The sequence below is a fragment of the Arachis ipaensis genome, chromosome B3 (assembly GCF_059453495.1).
Source record: "Arachis ipaensis isolate K30076 ecotype BB chromosome B3, ASM5945349v1, whole genome shotgun sequence".
Classification (NCBI taxonomy): Eukaryota; Viridiplantae; Streptophyta; class Magnoliopsida; order Fabales; family Fabaceae; genus Arachis; species Arachis ipaensis.
The window spans coordinates 123,441,242-123,462,673 of NC_142438.1; the positions used below are offsets into that span (position 1 = coordinate 123,441,242).

Genomic DNA, 21,432 nt, shown 5'->3' on the forward strand with positions numbered 1-21,432 from the left:
GTGTTTTTCTGTGATTTCAGGTATTTTCTGGCTGAAATTGAGGGAGCTGAGCAAAAATCTGATTCAGGCTGAAAAAGGACTGCTGATGCTGTTGGATTCTGACCTCCCTTCACTCAAAGTGAATTTCCTGGAGCTACAAAACTCCAAATGACGCGCTTCCAATTGCGTTGGAAAGTAGACATCCAGGGCTTTCCATAAATATATAATAGTCCATACTTTGCTCAAGAATAGACGATGTAAACTGGCGTTCAACGCCAGTTCTATGCTGCTGTCTGGCGTCCAGCGCCAGAAACAAGTTACAAGTTGGAGTTCAACGCCAGAAAAGGATCCAAGCTGGCGTTGAATGCCCAAAACAGCCCTATGCACGTGATTAACTTAATTTTCAGCCCCAGCACATACCAAGTGGGCCCCATAAGTGGATTTCTGCACCATCTATCATAGTTTACTCATTTTCTGTAAACCTAGGTTACTAGTTTAGTATTTAAACAACTTTTAGAGATTTATTTTGGATCTCATGACATTTTAGATCTGAACTTTGTAATCTCTGACGGCATGAGTCTCTAAACTCCATTGTTGGGGGTGAGGAGCTCTGCTGTGTTTCGATGAATTAATGCAACTATTTTTGTTTTCTATTCAAACACGCTTGTTTCTATCTAAGATGTTCATTCGCACTTCAATATGATGGATGTGATGATCCGTGACAGTCATCACCATTCTCAACCTATGAACGCGTACCTGACAACCACCTCCGTTCTACTTTCGATTGAATGAATATCTCTTGGATTCCTTAATCAGAATCTTCGTGGTATAAGCTAGAATCCATTCGCAGCATTCTTGAGAATCCGAAAAGTCTAAACCTTGTCTGTGGTATTCCGAGTAGGATTCAGGGATTGAATGACTGTGACGAGCTTCAAACTCGCGAGTGTTGGGCGTAGTGACAGACGCAAAAGGATCAATGGATCCTATTCTGACATGATCGAGAACCGACAGATGATTAGCCGTGCGGTGACAGCGCACCTGGACCTTTTTCACTGAGAGGACGGATGGTAACCATTGACAACGGTGATCCATCAACACACAGCTTGCCATAGGAGGAACCTTGCGTGCGTGAAGAAGAAGACAGGGAGAAAGCAGAGATTCAGAAGACAAAGCATCTCCAAAACTCTAACATATTCTCCATTACTGCATACCAAGTATTTATTTTATGTTCCCTTGTTCATTTGCAAGTCAACTGATAATTATAATTGACCTCCTAACTGAGATTTACAAGATAACCAGAGATTGCTTCAAACCAACAATCTCCGTGGGATTCGACCCTTACTCACATAAGGTATTACTTGGACGACCCAGTGCACTTGCTGGTTAGTGGTACGAATTGTGAAAAGTGTGATTCACAATTCGTGCACCAAGTTTTTGGCGCCGTTGCCGGGGATTGTTTGAGTTTGAACAACTAACGGTGAATCTTGTTGCTTAGATTAGGAAATTTCTGTCTTTTGGGTCAGAGTCTTTTATTTTCTTTTCAAAAAAATTTTTCAAAAATAATTTTTCTATTAAATCTCGTGCCAAACTTTAAGTTTGGTGTTTTCTTGTTGATTTTCCTTTGTTTTTCGAAAATTTTATTTTGGTTTTCTAAAAATTTTAAGTTTGGTGTTCTTTCTTCATGTTCTTGTGTTCTTGTGAGTCTTTAAAGTGTTCTTGAGTTTTCCTTGTGTCTTGATCTTAAAATTTTTAAGTTTGGTGTTCCTTGGTGTTTTTCCTCCAAAATTTTTGAAAATAAGGAGCATTAGATCTAAAAATTTTAAATCTTGTGCTATCTTATTATTTCTCTCTTTCCTCCTTAAATTCAAAAATATCTTTTCTCTCTATTTTTAAAACAAATTTTCAAAATTTATTTTTTTTAAAATTCGGATTTTTTTCAAAAATTTAAAATCCTTTTCAAATCATATCTTTTTCAAAACTTTCTGACCACTTTCTCTCTCCTCATTTTTTCGAAAATCTTCACTTATTTTTATTTATTTTATTTTAATTTATTTTATTTTTGAAATAATTAAATAAATAAATAAATAAATAAAAATAAATGTTTACATCATCTCCCTTTCTCCATCATGGACCTAAGTGGAAATGAACAGTCCAGGAGGACTCTGGGGTCATATGCTAACCCCTCTACTGCTTCATATGGGAGTAGTATCTGCATACCCTCCATTGGAGTCAGTAGCTTTGAGTTGAATCCTCAGCTCATTATCATGGTGCAGCAAAGCTGCCAGTATTCCGGTCTTCCACAAGAAGAACCTACAGAGTTTCTGGCACAGCTTTTATAAATTGCTGACACAGTACATGATAAGGAAGTAGATCAGGATGTCTACAGATTATTACTGTTTCCATTTTCTGTAAAAGACCAAGCCAAGAGGTGGTTAAATAACCAACCTAAGGCTAGCATAAGGACATGGAAACAACTGACAGAAAAATTCCTGAATCAATACTTTCCTCCAAAACGGATGACACAGCTAAGGCTGGACATCCAAGGCTTTAAACAAGGAGATAATGAATCTCTTTATGATGCCTGGGAGAGATACAGAGAGATGCTACGAAAATGCCCCTCTGAAATGTTTTCAGAATGGGTTCAGTTAGACATCTTCTATTATGGGCTTACAGAAAGAGCTCAGATCTCTTTAGATTGCTCAGCTGGTGGATCTATCCACATGAGAAAGACAATTGAAGAAGCTCAAGAGCTCATTGATACAGTTGCTAGAAATTAGTATCTGTACCTAAGCAGTGACTCTTCCATGAAAGAAGAGGCTAAAATAGTAACTGCTGAACTCAGTCCTGCAGAGCAAGCTGCTGAATTCAATCATCAATTGGATTTTCTAACAAAGCAGTTAGCTGAATTCAAGGATAAACTATAAGAGACAAGGATGGCTAATATAAACATGGAAGTACAATTAAAGCAAACAAAGCAGCAGCTGTCAAAACAAATAACAGAAGAATGCCAAGCAGTTCAATTAAGAAGTGGGAAGACATTAAATACCCCACCTCAAGGCAGCAAGAAGCCAAGAAATGAGCAAACCACCCAAAATCCACCTGAGGATAGTAAGAGCCCAGGGAAAAATAATTCTGGCGCTAAAACGCCAGAAATTGGGTGGAAGGCTGGCACTGAACGCCCAGACCATGCTCAGAACTGGCGTTCAACGCCAGAAACAAGCAAGGATCTGGCGTTGAACACCCAAAAGAAGCATAGTTCTGGCGTTCAGACGCCAGGAACAGATGAGGAGCTGGCGTCTAACGTCACTCCAGCTTCTAACTCTGGCACTCAATTGCCAGTGAGGGATCAAACACACACAAGTGCTGATGACAACCCATCTAAAAAGGCCTCTCCAACCACTTTTGTAGGAAATAAACCTACAGCAACTAAGGTTGAGGAATATAAAGCCAAGATACCTTATCCTCAAAAACTCCGCCAAGAGGAGCAGGATAAGCAATTTGCTCGCTTTGCAGATTATCTCAGGACTCTTGAAATAAAGATTCCATTTGCAGAGGCACTTGAGCAAATACCTTCTTATGCCAAGTTCATGAAAGAGATCTTGAGTCATAAGAAGGATTGGAGAGAAACTGAAAGAGTTCTCCTCACTGAAGAATGCAGTACAGTCATTCTGAAAAGCTTTCCTGAAAAGCTTAAAGACCCTGGGAGTTTTCTGATACCATGCACATTAGAAGGTAATTGCACCAAGACAGCGTTATGTGATCTTGGGGCAAGTATCAACCTAATACCTGCATCCACTATCAGAAAGCTTGGTTTAACTGAAGAAGTTAAACCAACCCGGATATGTCTCCAACTTGCTGATGGCTCCATTAAATACCCATCAGGAGTGATTGAAGACATGATTGTTAGAGTTGGGCCATTCGCCTTTCCCACTGACTTTGTAGTGCTAGAAATGGAGGAGCACAAGAGTGCTACTCTCATTCTAGGAAGACCCTTCCTAGCAACTGGACGAACTCTCATTGATGTCCAACAGGGGGAAATAACCCTGAGAGTCAATGATGATGAGTTTAAGTTGAATGCTGTCAAAGTCATGCAGCATCCAGACACATCAAAAGACTACATGAAAGTTGATCTTATTGACTCCTTGGTAGAAGAGATCAACATGGCTGTGAGTCTCGAATCAGAGTTGGAAGACATCTTTAAAGATGTTCAGCCTGACTTGGAGGATTCAGAGGAAATGAAAGAGCCTCTGAAATTTCCTCTGGAAGAGGAAAAACCTCCTAAACCCGAGCTCAAACCATTACCACCATCCCTGAAATATGCATTTCTGGGGGAAGGTGACACTTTTCCAATGATCATAAGCTCTGCTTTAAATCCACAGGAAGAGGAAGCACTTATTCAAGTGCTAAGGACACACAAGACAACTCTTGGGTGGTCCATAGGTGACCTTAAGGGCATAAGCCCAGCTAGATGCATGCACAAAATCTTATTGGAGGATAACGCTAAACCAGTGGTTCAACCACAGAGGCAGCTAAATCCAGCCATGAAGGAAGTGGTGCAGAAAGAGGTCACCAAATTACTGGAGGCTGGGATTATTTATCCTATTTCTGATAGCCCCTGGGTGAGCCCTGTTCAAGTTGTCCCCAAAAAGGGAGGCATGACAGTGGTTCATAATGAAAAGAATGAACTGGTTCCTACAAGAACAGTTACAGGGTGGCGCATGTGTATTGACTACAGAAGGCTCAATACAGCCACCAGAAAGGATCATTTTCCTTTACCATTCATAGACCAGATGCTAGAAAGATTGGCAGGTCATGATTATTACTGCTTTTTGGATGGCTACTCAGGCTATAACCAGATTGCAGTAGATCCCCAGGATCAAGAGAAAACAACATTCACATGTCCATCGAGAGTGTTTGCTTATAGAAGGATGCCATTTGGGCTGTGTAATGCGCCTGCAACCTTCCAGAGATGCATGCTCTCTATTTTCTCTGATATGGTGGAAAATTTTCTGGAAGTCTTCATGGATGACTTCTTAGTATATGGAGACTCATTCAGCTCCTGCCTTGATCACCTGAAACTAGTTCTGAAAAGATGCCAAGAGACCAACCTGGTTTTAAACTGGGAAAAATATCACTTTATGGTGACTGAAGGGATTGTCCTTGGGCATAAAATTTCAAACAAGGGAATAGAGGTGGATCAAGCAAAAATAGAGGTGATTAAAAAATTACCACCACCTGCCAATGTTAAGGCAATCAGAAGCTTTCTAGGGCATGCAGGATTCTATAAGAGGTTTATAAAGGATTTTTTAAAAATTGCAAAACCTCTGAGCAATCTGCTAGCTGCTGACACGCCATTTGTGTTTAACACAGAGTGTTTGCAGGTGTTTGAAACGCTGAAAGCCAAGCTAGTCACAACACCAGTTATTTCTGCACCAGACTGGACATTACCATTTGAGCTAATGTGTGATGCCAGTGATCACGCCATTGGTGCAGTACCGGGACAGAGGCACGACAAGCTTATGCATGTCATTTATTATGCTAGCCGCGTTTTAAATGATGCCCAGAAAAATTACACAACCACAGAAAAAGAATTACTTGCAGTGGTTTATGCCATTGACAAGTTTATATCATACTTAGTAGGATCAAAGGTGATTGTGTATACTGACCATGTTGCTCTTAAATATCTACTCACAAAGCAGGATTCAAAACCCAGGCTCATAAGATGGGTGTTGCTTCTGCAAGAGTTTGACATAGAAATAAGAGACAGAAAAGGGACAGAAAACCAAGTGGCTGATCATCTGTCCCGGATAGAGCCAGTAGAAAGGACGTCCCTCCCCTCTCTTGAGATCTCTGAGACTTTTCCGGATGAGCATTTATTTGCCATTCAGGAAGCACCATGGTTTGCAGACATTGCGAACTATAAAGCTGCACGGTTCATACCCAAAGAGTACAACAGGCAACAAAAGAAAAAACTAATTACTGATGCAAAGTACTACTTGTGGGATGAACCCTATCTCTTTGAGAGATGTGCAGACGGAATAATCTGGAGATGTGTGCCTAGAGAAGAAGCACAGAGGATCCTATGGCATTGCCATGGATCACAATATGGAGGCCATTTCGGAGGTGAGCGGACAGCCACCAAGGTCCTCCAATGTGGTTTCTATTGGCCAACACTCTATAGAGATTCCCGAGAGTTTGTACGTAACTGTGACAGTTGCCAAAGAGCTGGTAATCTGCCCCATGGTTACGCCATGCCTCAACAAGGAATCTTGGAGATTGAGTTGTTTGACGTATGGGGAATTGACTTCATGGGACCTTTCCCACCATCATACTCAAACACTTACATTCTGGTGGCAGTTGACTACGTATCAAAATGGGTAGAGGCCGTTGCCACACCCACCAATGATACTAAAATAGTTCTGAAGTTCCTCCAGAAATATATCTTCAGCAGGTTTGGGGTCCCTAGAGTACTAATCAGTGATGGGGGCATTCACTTCTGCAACAAACAGCTTTACTCTGCCATGGTCCGGTATGGGATTCGCCACAAGGTGGCGACTCCATATCATCCACAGACCAATGGACAAGCTGAAGTCTCTAACAGAGAGCTAAAAAGAATCCTAGAACGGACTGTAAGTACCCGTAGAAAGGATTGGGCAAGAAGCTTGGATGATGCTCTGTGGGCATACAGAACAGCATTCAAGACTCCTATAGGGACCTCTCCATACCAACTTGTGTATGGTAAGGCATGTCACCTGCCCGTGGAACTGGAACATAAAGCCTACTGGGCAACCAGATTCCTAAACTTTGATGCCAAATTAGCTGGAGAAAAAAGATTACTCCAGCTAAATGAGCTAGAAGAATTCAGATTCACTGCTTTCGAAAATGCCAAGCTTTATAAAGAAAAATAAAAAAAGTGGCATGACAGAAAGCTGTCATCTAGAATCTTTGAACCAGGACAAAAGGTTCTGTTGTTTAACTCTAGGCTCAGGCTATTTCCCGGGAAACTGAAGTCCCGGTGGAGGAGACCATATGTGATTACAAGTGTATCACCATATGGTTATGTGGAGCTTCAAGATATTGATTCTGATAAGAAGTTCATTGTTAATGGACAGAGAATCAAGCACTATCTTGAAGGCAATGTTGAGCAAGAGTGCTCAAGGCTGAAGCTAGATTAAAAGCTCAGCAAGGTCCAGCTAAAGACAATAAAGAAGCGCTTGCTGGGAGGCAACCCAGCCATAGGGCATCACTTCCTATAAGCATTTTGCCCTATTCTTGATTTTATTTGTTTATATAAAGTTCACTGATACTAAGGTAAAGAGTCAATTGTATAAGTTCACAGGGTTACAGAAGGATTCTGCACACAAAACAGAGAAAAAGAGCTCACTGGCAAGAAAACGCCAGTAAAAGTCTGTTTTGGGCGTTCAACGCTCAAAAAAAGCATCCACTGGGCGTTGAACGCCAGTAAGGATAGCCATCTGGGCGTTAAATGCCAGAAAGAAGCATCTTCTGGGCGTTGAACGCCAGAAAGAAGCTCCTTCTGGGCGTTTAACGCCAGATTTACAGCGTCCTGGGCGTTCAGAAAAACGCCCAGTGACAAAGGAGTTCCTGGCGTTCAACGCCAGAAAGAAGCAACAGCTGGGCGTTGAACGCCCAGGAGAGGCAGCATTTGGGCGTTGAACGCCCAAAACATGCAGCGTTTGGGCGTTCAAACGCCAGGATGGTGGGGAGGAGGTAAATTCGTTTTTTTCTTCATATTTTTCATTTTAATCTTAATTTTCATGTTTCAATTCATGATTTCTTGCATAAACATGTTACAAACCCTGATTTCTAAAATCCCTAATTTCTAAAAACCCTTCTTTAAAAATATTAAATGTATCTTAATCCATAAGCACAAATCCCTTTTTTCAATCCAATTCAACTCTTTTTCAAAATTTTCAAAACAAATCTATCTCTTTTCATTCAAAAATCTTTTCAACTAATCAATATCTTTTTCAAATCTCCATATTATCTTTTTCAAAAATTCAAATCTATCTTTTTCAAATATCTTTCATATCTTTTCAATTTTAAATTATATCTTCTCTTATCATACTTTTTTTTAAAATCATATCTTCTATCTTATCTTTCTCCCTATTTTCGAAAACCCCCCTCCCTTTTAAAAACCCATTTGGCCTCCCTCCCCCCCATCCACCATTGCACCTAGCTTTCCTTCTCTCCCTCTCCTTTCTTTTCTTTTTGCTTGAGGACAAGCAAACCTCTAAGTTTGGTGTGCTTATCCGTGATCACTAAGATCATGGCTCCTAAAGGAAAACAACCCACTCCAAGAGGCAAGAAAGAAAGCGTTCCAAAACCACTTTGGAACCAAGGGAAGTTCTTAACTAAAGAACATTCAGACCATTATTACAAAATAATGGGTCTAAGATCAGTGATCCCGGAAGTTAGATTCGATCTGAAAGAAGACGAATATCCGGAGATCCAGGAGCAAATTCAAATCAGGAACTGGGAGATCCTAGCTAATCTTGAAACAAAAGTGGGAAGGAATATGGTCCATGAGTTCTATGCTAATATGTGGCATACAGACAGGCAAAGACTATCTGGATCTGCTATCTATGACTATCAGACCTTGGTCAGAGGAAAGATTGTTCATACCCACCCTGACAAGATCAGGGAGATCTTAAAGCTGCCTCAGCTGAAAGATGATCCAGACTCCTTCAATAGGAGAATGATGAGAACAGACAAGGGCCTGAATAAGATTCTAGAGGACATATGTATCCCTGGAGCCAGGTGGACCACCAACACGAAGGGTGTCCCAAATCAACTCAAAAGAGAAGATCTCAAACCAGTCGCCAGAGGATGGCTGGACTTCATTGGGCATTCTCTGCTGCCCACTAGCAACCGTTCTGAAGTCACTATTAGAAGAGCAGTGATGATCCATTGCATCATGATGGGAAAAGAAGTGGAAGTTCATCAACTGATTTCAACTGAATTCTACAAAATTGCAAACAAAAATTCCAAAGATGCCAGGTTGGCTTATCCAAGTTTGATTTCTATGCTCTGCAAGGACGCTGGAGTAAAGATGGGAATAACTGAGTATATCTCAGTTGAGAAGCCAATCACCAAAGCATCAATGGAAAAATAACAAGCACAGGATGACCCCATCAAGAAGAGAACACAGGAAATTCTCCCAGAAATCCCTCAATCTGAATACTGGGAGTATCTTGAAACATCTATTACTAAGATGCAAGAAGCTATGGAACAAATACAGAAAGAACAGAAGGAACAAAGTAGCATTCTTTGCTATTTGCTTAAAGAACAGGAGGAGCAAGGGCATGATTTAAGGGAATTGAAGCGCCAGAAAGTATCTCTTGAAGGACCAAGCACCCCGCATATTAGAGGAACATCCACTTCCCAGAACAAAGGTTGTTAAATTCCAATCTTAGCCTTAACTCTGTGATAACTGTTTTTATTAGCTTTACCTTAGGAGTCATATAATAGTAATTAGTATCTATATTTTTGATTTTATCCCCAATTAAGCTATAGTTTAATTTTATCATCATCATTAAACATGAATAAAATAGAAGAATTTCTTTAGAATAAGAGGCAATAATTTTTTCGAGTTTTTTTAAGATAAATTCTAATTATTTATATGTGGTGGCAATGCTTTCTGTCTTCTGAATGAATGCTTGAACAGTGCATATGTCTTTTGAATTTGATGTTTAAGACTGTTAAATATGTTGGCTCTTGAAAGATTGATGAACATGAGACATGTTATTGATAATCTGAAAAATCATAAAAATGATTCTTGAAGCAAGAAAAAGCAGCAAAGAACAAAGCTTGCAAAAAAAAAAAAAAGCAAGCAGAAAAAGCCAATAACCCTTAAAACCAAAAGGCAAGGGTAAATAAAAAGGATCCCAAGGCTTTGAGCATCAGTGGATAGGAGGGCCTAAAGGAATAAAATCCTGGCCTAAGCGGCTAAACCAAGCTGTCCCTAACCATGTGCTTGTGGCGTGAAGGTGTCAAGTGAAAACTTGAGACTGAGCGATTAAAATCAAGGTCCAAAGCAAAAAGAAGAGTGTGCTTAAGAACCCTGGACACCTCTAATTGGGGAGTTTAGCAAAGCTGAGTCACAATCTGAAAAGGTTCACCCAATTATGTGTCTGTGGCATTTATGTATCTGGTGGTAATACTGGAAAACAAAGTGCTTAGGGCCACGGCCAAGACTCAGAAAGTAGCTGTGCTCAAGGATCAACATACTGAACTAGGAGAATCAATATTACTATCTGCATTCTGAGTTCCTATAGATGCCAATCACTCTGAACTTCAATGGATAAAGTGAGATGCCAAAACTGTTCAGAAGCAAAAAGCTACTAGTCCCGCTCATCTAATTAGAATCTGAGCTTCACTCAAAAACTCTGAGATATTATTGCTTCTTAAAATTATTTGTATTCTATTTTATTTATCTATTTGCTTGAGGACAAGCAACAATTTAAGTTTGGTGTTGTGATGAGCGGATATTTTATACGCTTTTTGGGGGTAATTTCATATAGATTTTAGTATGTTTTAGTTAGTTTTTAGTTTATTTTCATTAGTTTCTAGGAAAAATTCATATTTCTGGACTTTACTATGAGTTTGTGTGTTTTTCTGTGATTTCAGATATTTTCTGGCTGAAATTGAGGGAGCTGAGCAAAAATCTGATTCAGGCTGAAAAAGGACTGCTGATGCTGTTGGATTCTGACCTCCCTGCACTCAAAGTGGATTTTCTGGAGCTACAGAACTCCAAATGGTGCGCTTCCAATTGCGTTAGAAAGTAGACATCCAGGGCTTTCCATAAATATATAATAGTCCATACTTTGCTCAAGAATAGATGATGTAAACTGGCGTTCAACGCCAGTTCTATGCTGCTGTCTGGCGTCCAGCGCCAGAAACAAGTTATAAGTTGGAGTTCAACGCCAGAAAAGGATCCAAAGCTGGCGTTGAACGCCCAAAACAGCCCTATGCATGTGATTAACTTACGTCTCAGCTCCAGCACACACCAAGTGGGCCCCAGAAGTGGATTTCTGCACCATCTATCATAGTTTACTCATTTTCTGTAAACCTAGGTTACTAGTTTAGTATTTAAACAACTTTTAGAGATTTATTTTGGATCTCATGACATTTTAGATCTGAACTTTGTAATCTCTGACGGCATGAGTCTCTAAACTCCATTGTTGGGGGTGAGGAGCTCTGCTGTGTTTCGATGAATTAATGCAACTATTTTTGTTTTCTATTCAAACACGCTTGTTTCTATCTAAGATGTTCATTCGCACTTCAATATGATGGATGTGATGATCCGTGACAGTCATCACCATTCTCAACCTATGAACGCGTACCTGACAACCACCTCCGTTCTACTTTCGATTGAATGAATATCTCTTGGATTCCTTAATCAGAATCTTCGTGGTATAAGCTAGAATCCATTCGCAGCATTCTTGAGAATCCGAAAAGTCTAAACCTTGTCTGTGGTATTCCGAGTAGGATTCAGGGATTGAATGACTGTGACGAGCTTCAAACTCGCGAGTGTTGGGCGTAGTGACAGACGCAAAAGGATCAATGGATCCTATTCTGACATGATCGAGAACCGACAGATGATTAGCCGTGCGGTGACAGCGCACCTGGACCTTTTTCACTGAGAGGACGGATGGTAACCATTGACAACGGTGATCCATCAACACACAGCTTGCCATAGGAGGAACCTTGCGTGCGTGAAGAAGAAGACAGGGAGAAAGCAGAGATTCAGAAGACAAAGCATCTCCAAAACTCCAACATATTCTCCATTACTGCATACCAAGTATTTATTTTATGTTTCCTTGTTCATTTGCAAGTCAACTGATAATTATAATTGACCTCCTAACTGAGATTTACAAGATAATCAGAGATTGCTTCAAACCAACAATTTCCGTGGGATTCGACCCTTACTCACGTAAGGTATTACTTGGACGACCCAGTGCACTTGCTGGTTAGTGGTACGAATTGTGAAAAGTGTGATTCACAATTCGTGCACCAACTCTTTTTCCCAACTTCATGATTTTTTCCCGAGAAATATTTTCCTGGAGGGGGTTTTAACGAAGCACCATAGCAAGGGTTAAGGGTAATGCAAACTCTTAGTAGCAAGAAAATTTTATGTAACTCATTTCTTCTTATTAATGATATCTCATTAATTTTCCCATTCACATGCATTAATTTAAGCTCGGAAAATCGCAAAAATCATTGTCCGACCTAGATGGTCGGCAAGATGAAGTGACGAGATACAAATTAGTATAAGAAGTTATTATATAAGCAGATTGTGGTCTGACCTCGTTAAAATTTAAAAGATTTGGGCCTAAAACGAATCGCAAAAGTAACTGTTATAACCGACTACATAAAGTCGGGCCACAGTAGATTAAGGGAAAAACAATACTGATCTCATAACCAAAGGTCCAAGATAACGACCGACTTACTTGGCTGATGTCTTTAGCAACTTAACAAAATCAAAAAAAAAAGTTATCAAGTGACTTAAAATTTTATGAAGTCACAGAAAACTAAACAAACTACGCCAAATAAAGACATTCCAAGGAAAAATATATACAGTCATTCATATGATAAACTGCCACATATTAAATTTGTGAGGGAAATTTTGATTTAGTATCAAAATTAAAAGATTGTTCCAACTACAACTAATACAAAACAAAATACCCACAGGCTGGGCCATCCAAATACTTTGAAACTAAAACTAAAGGTGAGGAATTTATTCACTGGAAATCAAGTTAGAAACATCCTCAGGCTACATGGTGAAGATCGGAAGAGTTCCAAGTAGAGAAGGAGTAGGCTCATCACCCATCCGAGTAGAAAAGCCCTGAGAAGCTCCCTCGACCTGAACCTCTGAGGTCTTCGGGTCAGTCATAGGAGTGTCCTCCTCATCCTCAGGAACAGAGACTATCTTCTCATTCGCCACAACGTTGTGAGGACTAATGAGGAAGAGGTCCACCTCGAAAGCTACAACTCGGAACTGGGCCTTCAAATTTGCCACTAACTCGTCCATTCCTTTAGTGATAATCTCCTCTAGCTCCGCATATTTCTCCCTGGACTTGACAACCTCATCTACCAAAACAAGTTTTTCTCCAAAGACCCTAGTGTAACTCTCTTCAGCCTTCTTTTTCAAGCCCTCCGCCATAGCTAAGACAGCCTCGGATTGTTTTACCCTCTCCCAAGCCTTGCCAAAGTCGGAAATAAGTGACTCCTTCTCGCCCTCCAACTCCTTTTTTGATTCCCTTAAAGATGCCACTTCAGCTTGTAAATCAGTTAAAGAACGCTGAGTGGCACCAAGGAGAGTCTTCTCCAATTCCTTCGATAAAGCAGTACATACCCCGGCCATCCGAATTCTACCTCGAACAAGTACCTGAAGGTGGTTCTTTACGGAAATGTCATCCTTGCTAATGAAGCTATATGGAACGATGCTTTTTTCGCACTAGGCCACCGCATCGAAGTCCTGCTCATAAATGCCCACCAATTCAGCAGTCTTATATTTTTTAGGTATTGCCTCAAGCTTAAGAGGTGGAAGAGGAATTGTTTGATTACCTGAACTAAAAGGAGGAGGAGTCAGATCAACAATTATTTTTACCGAGCCAGTGGCACCTGAGTCTGACTTAGAAGGGGAGCAGAGGTCACCTGATTTACTGACCTTTTTTAGCTGTATACTCTATGCAACGACATTCTTTCTGGTAGTCCAAAGTGTTTTTATAGCAGCTGACTTAGGAGCCATCTTTTCCACATGACATCAAAGTCGGGTTATATTAGCCACTAAGACAAATCAGCAAAACCATATCTACAAAAATAAAAAAGAAAGCTACCTAGTTCGAATTGAAGTTGGCTTGGATTTTCTAAAAATCTCTTGGTATCCAGATAAGGAGGTCGGCCCCAACACTCCTGGAACAAAGCGACTACACTCTCTTCAACCTCATCTAATTCATCCAAGTCATATTTAACTATTACGAGATGCTCTTTACAATACAAAGAAAAAAGGGGCTCATCCCCCTCACCCAGAAACAAAGGTCGGACACTATCAACAGAACAGATCTTAAAAAAATAAATTTTAAAGTCATAGAAAGAATCATCAAAAATAGCAAAAACTTTTCTCCCTTGAACAACTTGAAAGGAGATCCAGCCTTGTTTCTTGGAGTTGAAAGGTTTCGCGAGGACAAAAAATTAAATGAAAACCTTAAGAGAAGGAAGGACGTCAAGTTCTCGATAAAAAAGTTGATATATCTTCAAGAAACCTCAAGAATTAGGATAAAGTTGGGAAAGGGCAACATTGCAGATCTTGAGGACCTCGGACTCAAAATCAGAAAAAAGAAGGCTAAGTCCTAATTTTGTAAAGAAGCAATCATACACGTAGATGAAATGACGCTCCGACTTATCAAGTCGGCGAAAACAAACCCTCTCATCAGGATCAACAACCACAATTTTGTATTTTCTCTCATCCTCCAATTTAGACATAACCTATAATGCCTACGAAAGGTCTCAGCATACTCGTTATCAATAATAGGGACAGGACTAAGAACAAATATATCTACCCAAATCAGGTTATTCGAGACTTTAGAAGACATGTTGTGAATAACTGACCGAGACATAAAAGTTATACCTATAATATAGAAAAAGAAAAATTATTATTACAAGTCGGCAAGTCAAACAACATAAAAAAGTCCAAAAAGGTCGAGTCATCTTTAACAACACAAAGAAACGTTGCAATTCCTACAACCTTCCGAATGCCAAGAAATAGCATTTCCAAATATGGAAATGGTGTCATCTTTAGTAGATAAAAAATGCACCATTTGGAGACAACATAGAGTATAACCCCACGTCCAGATTTACAGAAACAACAACAATTGAAGTCCAAGTTCCAGAAATTTAAGCTCAAGAAAAGAAGCAAACTTTCAAACCTCAATTTTCGAATATGACACATAAATCTCAAAAACAAACAAAAATTTTAAAGCAAAGAAACAGAGAAAGAAGTTTCAAAAGTTTAAAAAACCAACCTTGAAGAGAATGCAAAATGAAAATGATGCACAACAATAGCAAAACATGAATGTTCCATTCAAAAGCGTAGACAAAGTCTTCTAAGCCTCAAGATAGAGAAAATATTGAATGCAAGAGTAGTTGCAGGAAAAGAAGTTAAAGAGATTTGTTGAAAGGAAGAAAAGAATGAACGTAAACATTTCAGAAGAGAGGCAAAAAAGAAGAAAGAAAAATGAGTTTGAGTATTTTTAAGACACTAAGGACAAAAGGGTAATTTCACGACCTCTCATTTATCGTGCCGGTTACAAAGATAACCGTAGAGTAACGTGTGCAAGATATGAAAAGACATAACGTCTTTTAATTTAAAACACATCGAATACCTGATGCTATCTCGAGTGAAAAGGTAGTCTATTCGACCTAATGCGCTAATCTACAAGGAATCAGTTGAGTCCGACCTTGTAAAGATCGGACTCAAGTAGGAGTACTGTTCATACTCAAGCACAAAGACATAGCCAGGCCCAAAAAGAATAGAGGCCCACACAAGAGATCATGCCTCTTCTACACCCACCCGACCTCAAAGAGGTCGGAGTCGACGACAAAGATTTAACCTTACTTATCTATATATGCAACTAACTCCTAAGATATCTCGCATTTATCTAGAAGGAAGATGTCAACAACTTTCTTTAAAAAAGGGAACGGTTATCCACCAGCAAAGGTGGAACTACACTAAAAGGTGGTTATCTACTCTCCTATAAATACACTGACACCCTCAGGTATATTCAAGACCCAATTTACTAAAAAAACCTGCTTTAAACCTTTGCTAACTTAAGCATCGGAGTCCCTTACAATTACTACTTCCCACCTCCTCACGAGAAATTCGGATGGCAATACCTTAGCACCAATACAAGTCAAACGATGCTTTAAAAGGAGTCTGGATCTCGCGTCTAAACCCAAATACAACCACAATTTCAGGTAATCTTTGAAATAGTTGCCATCTTTAGCATCATTATGTATCATTGTTATGTAAAGCAAACATTTTCAGTGTGAATTTCTACTCCTAAAAACAGACATCAAAAGTGCTTGTTATTTGAAACCTATGGTTGCAAGTATTATATTGGGCAATTTTAATACGCAGAAATCTACTGTTTTTTCTTAGCTTGTTCACAGCTTTTCGCCGTATTTTTTTTTAATTTAACTAAAGATTTTATCACAGGTTTTGTTGTTTGACAGAGAGTAGAAGTTAATCCATATAAATTTATTAGTGTGGTCTTACTTGTTTAATTAGAACTTGAAAATTATTAGTAGGATCTATATCTCTATAAGAAGCCGCTTTTAATATTATAGAAAATCCACGACCATCACTGCTACTATCTCCAGAACTTAACTAATTCTAAATAAAAGGATTCTTGCCTAAACAAAGTAAGAAAAAGTACTACATGACTAAGATAGTTCTTATTATTCTTGCATATTCCCAAAAGGATATATATGAATGACTGAACGTGGTTCAAGTTCGTTCAGAGTTCAGACTTACGAGCCATACTTTTCTAGTTTTCTAGTTTTCTTTTAAAAGGTGACATACCACTGATTGGCTAATTACTATATAAAATTATTTGAGGCCAAGATGAACATCAATAGTGGCTGTAGTTTAGTGGTAAGAATTCCACGTTGTGGCCGTGGAGACCTGGGCTCGAATCCCAGCAGCCACAGTTCTTTTTAACCCCATCATTTCTTCGAAGAAAACACTTGTAGTATTCTGATTTCTGGAAACTTGCAGTTTGTTATTACTATACTACACTATTTCAATGCATTTTTTTTTTTAATTTGGAATTCTTTCTTGAATTTATCATAGCTTAAAAAAAAAACAAAATATCAACATGTGTTCGTGGACTTGGTTGATGCTTGAATCAATACTGAAGTCTAACTAGAAATTTGGGGAAAGGGATAGACGGTTGTGGGGGAAAAAATCAGAACAAACCAAAAAAAGGCGTGGAAAAAATAAAAATAAAACAAAAAAGAAAACAGAAGATGAATTACCACTTTATGGAGAGAAACTCCCGCGGCATCGCATCAAATTAAATTCCATTGGAATCCATTAGGAATTAGGAATATTATACTAAGCATGACAAAACCATCATATGGAGAGAAACTCCTGCGATGATTAGGAATTAGGAATATTATACTAAGCATGACAAACAAGGAGCTTTCTAGAGTGATGAAAGAATATTTTGATCTTTAAAAGATCAGGATACATAATGAAATAGGCAATAATTTATGGATTCTCTTATAAATATGAATTTTATTATAAGAACGGTCGTGATAACAATGTGGATGACCATGATTTGGGTGGCTAACATTCTCAAGATTAAAACAGTTTTTAAGATAGAATCAAATAAATAAAAGTTGAAAATAAGAATCGTATACATATATAAATAGGGGTTCATATACGAGTAATGAGATATAAGCAATAAAACAAAAATCAATTCTCTCTCTTTCTTTATTTTCTAATTTATTGAATATTTCTTTTTCTTTTTATATATATATATATATATATATATATATATTACAACATATAATATTAGTAAATACATATATGAATTATTATTGAGCTAATTATATTAATACTATAGTCTTTTAATTTATTTATACATCTTTATTTTATATTTAGTATATCTTTTATTTATTTTACAACACGTTATCAGCACGAGACTCTGATCAAATTTTTAGGAAGACTCAGGTAATAAATTTTCATTATGTCAAAATTCTCTCATCTTGAATTCAATGCTCTTGATATATCTGAAAACAATTATTTATCATGGATATTAGATGCTGAAATCCATCTTGATTCAATGGATCTTGGAGATACCATTAAGGCTGAAAATAATGCATCGCAAAAGGATAAAGCCAAAGCCATGATTTTTCTTCGTCGTCATCTTGACGAAGGATTGAAAAATGAATATCTCACATTAAAAGATCCTGCAGATTTTTGGAAAGACCTTGAAGAAAGGTACAATCATAAAAAAACGGAGATATTTCCTCAAGCCCGATATGAATGGACGTACTTGCATCTACAGGATTTTAAATCCATAAATGAATATAATTCTGCAATGTTTCGAATCACCACACGAATAAAATTATGTGGGAAAAAGATAACTGATCATGATATGTTAGAGAAAACTTTCTCAACCTTCAATGCCTCGAATGTGCTCCTGCAGCAGCAGTATCGAGAAAAAGGGTTTAAAAAATATTCCGAGTTAATTTCTTACCTTCTTGTTGCTGAACGCAACAATGAGTTGCTCTTGAAAAATCATGAAGCGCGCCCAACTGGCGCCGCCCCATTTCCTGAAGTAAATGCGGCAAATTACCCTAAAAGAGGTAAATGGCAAGGTTTTAATAACAAGAAAAATTATGGAAGGAAAAGGAATTATATTTAAAAGAGAGGATCTCACCAGAAGTGGGATAAAGAAAGAAATATTGGACAAAATAAATCAACAAAGGATAAGTGTTTCCGTTGTGGTGGAAAGGGCCATTGGTCGCGTACCTGTCGTACCCCAAGGCACTTAGTCGATCTTTATCAAGCATCTTTGAAAAAAGATGACAAAGGAAAGGAGATGAATTTCATTTCAAATGATGTTGCTGAAAACTCCACCACTCATTATGATGTATTTGATTTCTTTGAGGACCCTAAAGGAAATATTGGTCATTTGATCAATGATGGAATAGTTTAATATGTGGGATTGTTAAGTATCCATGTAAATAAATAATATAAAGAACTTATTGTTAAGTTTTATTTTCTATATATTTAAGTTTCAAATGATGTATATAAATAATGAAATATTAATGTTTATGAATTTTGAAATTATTAAATGTGTCAAGTTTTAAAATAAAATTTTAGTATATGACATTATTTTTATGTACAGTGTTTCTTAGAGAAATAATTTCAATCAGGAAGTCCATTTGACTGTGCATGTATTGCTACTCATTTTATTATTATTTATCTTTGAAGAAAATGGCAAGGATATATAATGAAGATGTATGCCTTGCGGATAGTGCAAGTTCGCACACCATTTTCAAAAGTGATATATATTTTACCCATCTTGTGCCAAAAGAAGAATATGTTAATACTATTATTGGCTCAGGCAATGTGATTGAAGGCTCCGGAAGAGCTATAATTTTGTTTCCCAGAGGAACAAAATTCATAATAAATAATGCACTATTATCTACTAAGTCTCTGAGGAACTTATTGAGTTTCAAAGATATTTGCCGAAATGGATATCATGTTTAGACAATGAATAAGGAAAATCATGAGTATTTATGTATCACAACTCATGATTCAAATAAGAAAGTTATATTAGAAAAATTACCCTCACTTTCATCTGGGTTATATTATACCAAGATTAGTGCAATTGAATCACATGCCATTGTAAACCAGAAGTTTACTAGTCCAAATGAGTTCATAACTTGACACGACCGATTGAGTCATCCGGGAACAACCATGATGCGGAGAATTATTGAAAACTCCCATGGACATTCACTAAACAACCAGAAGATTCTTAAATCTTGTGAATTTTGTTGTGCCACATGTTCTCAAGGGAAGTTAATTTTAAGGCCATCACCAGTAAAGATTGGATTTGAGTCCCCTGAATTCCTAGAAAGGATTCAAGGTGATATATGTGGACCTATTTATCCACCATGTGGATCTTTTAGATATTTTATGGTCCTAATAGATGCATCTTCGAGATGGTCACATGTGTGCTTATGTCTTCTCGCAACCTGGCGTTTGCGAGATTACTGGCTCAAATTATTCGATTAAAAGCACAGTTTCCAGAAAATCCAATCAAAGCAATTCGTCTTGATAATGCTGGTGAATTTACTTCCCAAGCATTTGATGCTTATTGTATGACTAATGAAATAAATGTTGAACATCCAGTAGCTCATGTTCACATGCAAAATGGGTTAGCAGAATCACTTATTAAACGCCTCCAATTAATTGCTAGACCTTTACTTATGAGAACAAATATCCCAACCTTGGTTTGGGAGCATGCTATTTTACATGCCGCAGCACTTATTCGTTTGAGACCAACGAGTTACCATCAGTTCTCTCCTATGCAATTAGCTTTTGGCCAGCAGCCAAATGTTTCCCATTTAAGAATATTTGGATGTGCGATATATGTTCCCATTGCACCACCTAATCGCACCAAAATGGGACCTCAAAGAAAATTGGGGATATATGTTGGATATGATTTTCCCTCTATAGTGAGGTATCTTGAGATACAAACTGGAGATGTATTTAAAGCCCGGTTTGTAGATTGTCATTTTGATGAATCAAAATTTCCAACATTAGGAGGAGAGAATAGGCTTTCTGAAAAGGAACTTAATTGGAATGAATTATTGTTGATGCATTTAGATCCTCGATCAGGGCAATGTGAACTAGAAGTTCAAAAGATTATACATTTGCAAAGAATAGCAAATGAATTGCCTGATGCATTTTCCAATACAAAGAGAATAACCAAGTCTTATATACCAGCGGAAAATGCCCCAATTCGAATTGATGTCCCAGTTGGACAAATTGCCACCGAAGCAAATACACGCCAAAAGCGTGGCAGGCCTGTCGGTTCCAAAGACAAAAATCCTCGAAAGCGAAAAGAGGTAAATACTATTCCTATTGAAAAAGACATAGTAGAGACACCTGCAGTTATCCAAAATTCTGATATAGTTTTAACGCCAGAAGACGTTCAGGTACCTGAAAATTATGAAAATGACGAGATCTCGATAAATTATGTCTTTACAAGAGAGAAATAGGACCAAAATAAGACAATTATCAATAAAATATTTGCATATAATGTGGCATTAAATATCATACAAGAAAGTAAGAATCTTGAGCCAAGATCAGTCAAAGAATGTCAACAAAGAAATGATTGGCCAAAATGGGAAGAAGCCATGAAGGCTGAATTAGACTCACTTGCAAAACGTGAAGTCTTTGGACCTGTAGTCCGTACACCAGAAGATGTAAAACCTGTTGGATACAGGTGGGTATTTGTGAGAAAACGAAATGAGAAAAATGAAGTTTTGCGCTACAAAACTTGACTTGTGGCACAAGGTTTTTCACAAAGGCCTGGTATAGATTATGAAGAAATGTATTTCCCTGTAGTGGATGCGATAACATTGCGTTATTTGGTCAGTTTATCTGCATATCATAAACTGCATATGCATTTAATGGATGTGGTAACAGCCTATTTATACGGCTCATTAGATCGGGATATCTATATGAAAGTCCCTGAAGGACTAAAGATATCTAAACCATCCAATGAACATTCGCAAGGGTTATACTCAGTCAAATTGCAAAGATCTTTATATGGCCTGAAGCAATCTGGACGAATATGGTATAATCGTCTTACTGAGTATCTGGCAAAAAATGGATTCAAAAAT

The 21,432-nt window shown here is 38.1% G+C and overlaps 1 non-coding gene across 1 annotated transcript; it reads left to right on the forward strand.

Moving 5' to 3' along the window:
• Positions 1-16,640: 16,640 nt before the first annotated feature.
• On the forward strand, positions 16,641-16,712 carry TRNAH-GUG (transfer RNA histidin (anticodon GUG)). Its single transcript has one exon. It is a non-coding gene; the product is annotated as a tRNA-His (tRNA).
• The last annotated feature ends 4,720 nt before the right edge of the window (positions 16,713-21,432 follow it).